This window comes from Aplysia californica, unplaced genomic scaffold (genome assembly GCF_000002075.1).
Source record: "Aplysia californica isolate F4 #8 unplaced genomic scaffold, AplCal3.0 scaffold00221, whole genome shotgun sequence".
In the NCBI taxonomy this organism is placed as follows: Eukaryota; Metazoa; Mollusca; class Gastropoda; order Aplysiida; family Aplysiidae; genus Aplysia; species Aplysia californica.
In genome coordinates, this window is record NW_004797491.1 from 186,592 (window position 1) to 194,873 (window position 8,282).

Below are 8,282 nucleotides of genomic sequence, written 5' to 3' on the forward strand. Positions count from 1 at the left end.
TCAAGGCAAAAATTAAAAAACAAAATAGGAAATTGTTTATTGCAGCACAACATTCTTCATCCTTTGGACATTTAATTATTTTCATTCTATCAAAATTGATGCTCCCCAAAACACGCGAGAAGACTACGTATTTTTTATATCGCGCAATTTTGCAGAGCTTGATTTTTTCAGGACAATTTTGAGTGACCATATCTCGGGCGTCTCTTAACATAGATTGATTATTGATATGTCAGATGAGGCAGAATTTATTTAGCCTTAAATTGGTATGCAGCTATGAGTAGGAAATGCGAAGGTTTAACACAATGGTTTGGTGATTACATTTTCATGTAAAATATAATTTTATTTATATATATATATATATATATATATATATATATATATATATATATATATATATATATGTGTATATGTATATGTAATATAGAATTTAAACAGTGAAAATAATCAATACCAAGAGGTGCCTTTTCTTCACGTTTGCATGCAGGCAACAGTAAGAATCCCCTGTAAATATTGTTCGTCTGATACAGGCTGACTGACCAACAGACTCTCCAGCGAAATGACAATCGGAGTTAGGAGGCCTATAATTGTGTCCGTGTAAAAATCCTGCAGAGAAGGCAGTTAGGTGCTGGGCTAATGGGGTCAAGGTTAGAGCTCAAAGGTCAGGGGTCAAAGGTCATGGGTCCAGGGGCAGGGGTAAAGATCAAGGGGCAGGTGTAAAAAAAATGGGACTCAGGGTTCGGGATCCAGAGGTCAGGTTCGAGGTTTAGGGATCATGGTTCAGAGGGGGGGGGGGGGGTCAAGAATCTGGAGGCAGGGTTCGGGGGGTGTGGGGGAGGGGGCAGGGGCCAGGGGTTATAGGGTCAGTGGCAAAAGATTAGTAATTTCGTTCAAGTTTCAGGGTACTGGGTTGGGTTCAAGGCCAGGGTTTAGGGTTCAGGGGGGCCAGATTTGACGATAAAAACTGGCACAAAACTTACCTTTGTAAATGTAAACATCGAGCAAACAGCATAGTAGTTAGAAATACAGTGTACCGCCAGTTGCAGGAGAATTATAATTCCCAGCAGTGAGGGCAGCGGCGTCAGCTACAGCAGAAACACAACCACCACCAGTAATAACACCACCACCACCAGTAACAACAACACCAGCAGCAGCAGTAACAGCACCCGTAACAGCAGCACCACCACTAACATCAGTATCAATGGCAGCAGCAGCAGCAGTTACAGAATGGCATGTTTGTCAAACTTCTGTACTGGTGCAATATTGTGCGTTAATGTATGTATTGATGTATATCCATGTAGGTATATATATAATCATGCATTTATGAAAGTATGCTTGCCATTGTAATCCAAGTTTTCCCATGTGGATCAATAAAATGTAATTTTGAATTTGTTTAATTGTTATTATTTTATTTGTATAGTAGAACATTACACATTTAAGGGGGGGGGGGGTTTTACACCTGGAGGCTATCTCGCTTATTACTGGACCGAATTTTACCAACTTTCACGCATATAACAAGCATAGTAAGGAGTCTTAAAATCCGCAATCAAATTTGAGAAAAAAAATTCGTTTCCATGGATACGCCGCCATATTGGAATTTATTGACATGTCTTACGTAATGAATACTGTACTTATCGCTCATGGAAATTGATTGTTTTTTGCAAGCGTGTTCACAAACATTAGATCTAAAAATTTGTCAGTTGTGTTTTTCCTAAACAAATTAGAAAATTTTTAATGAATTTTTTCCTGAGGTAGCATTCAAGTTTGCCAAAAATCCGTGAAAATCCACACTCCAGACACCACCAACAAATATCTATTCCATATATCAAAAATTCAACAGACCAATTTTTAGTATTACCTTTTCTCTTCACTCTGTGAAATTTTCATGAAGATTGAATGAAAAATGGTGGAGTTATTAAAAAAAGTATAGAGAAAAGTCGCCTTTTGAGAAAACGGCCGATAAAGAAAAATATATTACTGACTTTATGAGGAAATGGCGGTTACAAACATGCCCGGTATGGTAAAAATACGGTTTTTGAGGGTTCTTATGCGATGAAATAGTTGTAGGAGAGGCTGAGGAAGCTAAAAATGCTTACAACTCAAATTCCATGATTTTGAGCAGAATTTTGACTTTGGGGGTGTAGCCCCCCCCCTTTCCCCCCTTAAAGGTTGAAATAAAATAATTATAACGGAGACGACAGTAAACTAAGTGTATAGAGCAGATAACCTTTCATTACTCCCATGTTAAGAACGTTGCATTGGCTTCCCGTGTCAGCTAGAATGTCATATAAAATTGCAATATTATGTCATAAATGTGTCAATAACAAAGCTCCCTCATATCTTAGTGATCTCATCCAGATTTATGTTCCATCTAGATCACTAAGATCAGGCGACCAGTATCTTTTACGAGTTCCTAGAAAAGGCGGTAAAAAATTAGCCGAAAGATCGTTCGCCCACCTTGCTCCGTCAGTTTGGAACTCTCTTCCCCAACCCTTGAGACATACAACATCTGAGTCTAAATTTAAAAAATCTTTAAAGACACATTTAATGACATCCTTTTTAAGTCAGTAGATTCATGTTCAGTACAATGTTATGTAAATGTCTATGTATCCATTTATGTATTTTGTGAATTGCAGTGTATATATTATTTTATTCTCATCTCGTGACGATGTGTAATCGTGTGCGTGTGATAAGCACGTAGATGTGTGTGTGTGTGTGTGTGTGTGTACGTGTGTGTGTGTGTGTGTGTGTGTGTGTGTGTGTGTGTGTGTGTGTGTGTGTGAGTGTGTGTTTGTGTGTGTTTGGCATACATGTGTGCGTGTTATGTATTCGTGAGTGTGTATGCGTGTGTTTGTGTGTGTATATGTATATGTGTGTGTGTTTGTGTGTATATGAGTGTGTGTGTGTGTGAGTGTGTGTGTGTGTCGCGTGCATGAATATTTTTCTTACATGCATTTATGTAAAGCGCCTAGAACTGTGTTTACACGGGAGTGGGCGCTATGGAAATGATCTTCATTATTATTATTATTATTATTATTCATTTATAAAAATGTGAGGCTTCATGGGGAAATCAGGCACTCATTAAAATAATGAAATCTAAAATTTCGACAATTTTTTGCGTTTGGCAATTTGTATCGAAACTTTATTTTTGGATCAGCACATTTTATGTCGATATAAAACACATTAAAATTTAATTAATAAGAAAATTTTGCTGAGAAAAGTTGATTAAAGGCACACAAGTGTTTAATTTTCAGTTTCCAAATACACTGGAGTCATAGAAGTCATCGAATTTTGTCGGCCATTTTCTCACTAATTTTACTTCTGAAACCATGCTACCTCCACATCCTTCCATTGCAAATTATATCTGGACTTCTATTCAAGATAGATGGGTACTTTTTCATCGAAAACAAGATACAGAAACGACCTTTAAGATAATACCAATAACTTGACGAGCCCCTGATTTCTCCCGCCGTGACACAAGTCGTGATTATAACACTGACGACAGTAAACTATGTGTTGAGAAAAAAATAACCGCTTTCAATTATTAGAAAAGATTATTACATTAACTACAGTAGAGACACTGCGTACAGTAGAAAGAACAGCCCTGACATACCGTATATCGCCATATGTAAGATGCATCAAGGTGTACTTGAGTGCTAACATTCTGGTATAATTCAAAAGATATGGGCACTATCTTCGTAAAATCAGGCACTTGTCAAAATAAGGAAATTGAAGAATCCGATATTTTCCCACCATTTGGGCACAATTATTTTCCTTGTTAAGCCCATCACTTGCAATGCCCAATAAAACACATTTCTCTGTTGATTGTTCTGCAAAATATTGATTTACTTTACTTTTACTTTTATCCGCCGCTTATACCCTTTTGGGTGTCGCGGGAAGAAAGAGACGTCTCTCGCCTGAGGGTTTGGGTCAGGGGGATGCCGTGAGTGGTTAATGTTTCCCTGACTCCATCTATCCAGGTCTTTCTCGGTCGCCCTCTAGCCTTGTTGCCATCCAATTTAAAATATTGATTAAAGGCACAAAAAGCTTACATTTTAAAAAAATTAGTAGAGGATATTACGGCGCTCGCAAATGCATAAGGTCATATGAGCGCCAAGGGCTGGGTGTCAACAGAGAAGTCTTTACAGGGAATCAGACTTAGACTGCTCACCTCTCTAGCTTCAACATCACTAGGTCTGCTTCCACTATCAAGCACCCCGGAAATAGCAGGCCACAAGAGAGTAACAAACATACAAAAGAAGTAGAGGAATATGATAATAGTAAGGATCAGGAAAGAAAAAGCAGCAGTTCCCTGTTGTAGATCAGGCACAGTTATGAGCGTGACACGAGTCTGCCCATTTGCAGTTCTACTGTGCTTGAACGAGATATATTCCCCCTTTGGGGATGGCGTAAAGACACAACAGTCAGTGGCCCCGCCCTGGGTGGGGGGGGGGGGGGGTAGTGTACATTTCCACTCTCCAAGAACACTCACACTGTTGAAGTCAACAAAGTTTGGCGGCCATTTTCGCGTGTCAGGCGACCCACACCCCTGTACCGGTAACTACTAGATTTCTATAAAAGATAGATTAGTACAACAATATTCTCCACCAAAACAAGAAAAAATGTACAGACTTTAAGGTCACACCAAAATATCTAAATGCCCCTCCCCAAAAAATTTTTTTTTTTTTTTAAATAATGATAATAAATTAAATAAAAATAAAATAAATTGACGAGTACTTGATTTATCATGTTGTGACCATGATTACTATGTTTATGGGATAAAGCACACCAACATTTTCCTTGTCCATTTTATTTTCAGAAAGCCAAAGTCAAAGAACCACAGTACTGATGCATGTGTAAACGCTAGAAAAGAGTTACTGAACAATTGTTCAGATTGTGAAAAACTCTAATTATTACTATTAAAAAGGTCTTTAAATCTGACCATTTTTTATCTCAAGGGTGTGACATTGTGGTGAAATATCTCATTTCTTTATTATTATTACATTAATATTTTTAAATCAAACACTCTGAACTGTGAAATCAAACAGATTTGAAAAGAAAACGGCCGATTTTCTGCTTATACGGCAATTTTTTATCGATGTTTGTTCCTGTCTCAAAGCTGTTTATATCTATTCAAAAACGCATTTCTGTGTGGGTTTTACTGGAGAAATGTTATGAAAGTGAAAGGCAAGATTCCATGAACTCTCAGACTTTGAAGGTTACCAACATTTGGCGACCAGGTTCTTGCTACGTTTACCTCTAACACCAGGCGACCTTATCTCCTTCGTTCATAAATATCTCGATTTTTTTTCAAGATAAAAAGCTATTTAATTTTTTGTTCATCAAAAACAAGACAAATGAACAAGCTTTAGGAGGTTATGTACAACTCCAAATTTAAAACAAAACTAACAACAACAACAACAACAACAACAACAACAACAACAACAACAACAACAACAACAAAAACACAAAAAACCTTTAAAAAAACCAACCTGACGAGCGTCTGATGCTGCTGTGCCGTGACACGATATTTTATCAAACGTGTCATACAAGTCACATGTCACAATCGCTACTTTAAGGGGGTGGGGGGGGGGGCTACACATGAAGGCTATCTCGCTTATTACTGGACCCAATTTTCACACATATAACAAGCATAGTGAGGAGTCTTAAAATTCACAATCACATTTGAGAAAAAGTTTCGTTTCCATGTATATGGCGGCCATATTGGATTTTGTTGACATGTCTTATGTAATTAATACCGCACTTATCGCTCATGGAAATTGATTGGGTTTTTTTGCATGCGTGTTCACAAACATCAGATCTAAAAACGTGTTTGTTGTTTTTTTCCTAAACGAATTAGAAAAGTTTTAATGAATTTTTTCCTGAGGTAGCATTCAAGTTTGCGAAAAATCCGTGAAAATCCACACTCCAGACACCACCAACAAAAATCTATTTCGTACATAAAAAATTCAACAGACAAATTTTTAGTATTACATCTTTTTTTCATTCTGTGAAAATTTCATGAAGATTGGATGAAAAATGGTGGAGTTATTTTTTAAAAAGTATAGAGAAAATTCGCATTTTTGAGAAAACGGCCGATAAAGAAAAATAAAATGCTGACTTTATGAGGAAATGGCGGTCACAAACATGCCCGGTATGGGAAAAAAAACGATTTTTAGGGGTTCTTAGGCAATGAAATAGTTGTAGGAGAGGCTGAGGAAGCTAAAAATGCCCACAACTCAAATTCCATAATCTTGAGCCGGAATTTGACTTTGGGGGTGTAGCCCCCCCCCCCCCCTTAAAATTATAAAGTTCTGCCTGACATTTATTGGCCGCTTTGAGTTACCAGAGGAATGAAATCAGAGACCAATAAAATGTTCTATTAGCCCTATCAAAATCGTAAGGTTTTTTGTAGTTGTCGTCAAGATATTCAAAGAATTGCATTTGAAAAAGCTTTACCATGTTGTGAAACTCACATATTTTTTTACGTCAAAATGTACTTTTAATGCAATTTTTCTTTAAGCATCTCATAGCTGTTTTTGACACTCAGAACTGTTAGGAAAAAAAATGGTGAAATGGTATGACTTTAAAGCCTCTATCAACACTATTATGTTATTTAAGGGACGGAACCTCCTAGTTTAACGTCCGTCTTCGATAGGACCGAGCCAATTGGGAAGTTTGTGTAAAGTACCTTTCCCAAGGACACAACGTCGGACCGAGCTGAAGCTCGAAACCCCGAACCCGCAATCTCACGATTATGAGTCCGGTAGCCTAACCACTAGGCTACCGACGCCACACAGAACTGTATCTAATGGATAAAGTAGATGTTTCTGTACCAAATAACGAAATATACAATAATGGTACTCAAAACTGACCTCTTCGGGGCTTTACATAGCTCGTAGTGTACCTTAACGTCAAGTTTCTCAAAAACTAAGTACGGACAAGATGGAGCTGTGTACTTCTAGGGTAGCCACATACTGTTCTGTGATATCACCGTGACTCTCAAGCGCACAGTCATTGCTCTCCTATTCTTATCTCACAAAGACAAAAACGCAGGGCGACTTTGAAGTCCAGATTTGACATACATTTTTGTAAGAACTAATTGTCTGGTTTAAAAAAAATTAGAAACACTTTAAAAATAGCATACTTACCGCCATGATCCATCATAATATTTCAGCTAGTACCTGCTGTGACCGTATAGGGAGATTCTTTTATCTCTCCGGAAATCAAAAGAAAGTTTTTTGAAAAGAAAGGATTCTTAATTTTACGTCTGTGTTCTTCACTTTAAAATCCTCAACTGTGTGTAGAAAAAAGTAATTATTAAGAAAATATAACAATTAGTATTTTCTTTTCGTCTATGCTCTTAAAAATGTATCCATTTTTACAGAAAAGTAGACAGGATAAATGAACAATCACAGTCGATTCCCTTCGTAAGATTATTCGGAGTCGTTGTCAACATATTAAAAGAAAAGCGTTCGAAAAAGCTTTACCGTGATGTGAAAAGCAAACAAGACAAATTGAATAGCTTTAAAAAGATACCAATTACTCCAAATGCCCCAAAAATGTCAAGTGTCTGATTCCACCGCGTTTTGATAACATTTCAGACAATACCTCCTGTGACTGTTAAAGTTGTTGTTTTTATCCTCTCCCGAAAACATAAGATTAGATACATTTGTTCGTCTGTGTGCTTCAAAATCCGCAACAGTGTGTAGAAAAATAGAAATGCCTTCTTTCTAGAATTTAAAATATTGTTAAGAAGAAACAAAAGTTCAATTAAAAAAATGTTTAGATCTAATTTATTGTCCGCCAATATGTTTTAACATTCGCACCTTTTTCCTGAGAAGTAGAGAGGATAAATGAACAAACACGGCCAGACCTGTTCCAAGAGTTTTCTTCTGTCTAACACATTCACCTGTACCAACAACCATTACCATCTCCCCATCCCCTTTGCTTTTTAAAATATTATGATAATGCCTCTGTCTAAGACGCTCACTTGTATAAGACAACCACATTTCTTCTGACAATGTGTGACTGTCTTGGACAATTTCGGCTGTAGATATAAACATAAAATAATAATTCTGTAAATGTAAACATACAAAAATAATGTTAAAAAAATAAATAAACAAATAAATGAACAAATAAATGAATATCACCTTGTACAATTTAATTTAATTTTTCTCTTAAGAAACGTAGCAAAAGATGTTTTAAAAAAATGATTAAACACACTCACACATACATACATACATACATACATACATACATACATACATACATACATACATACA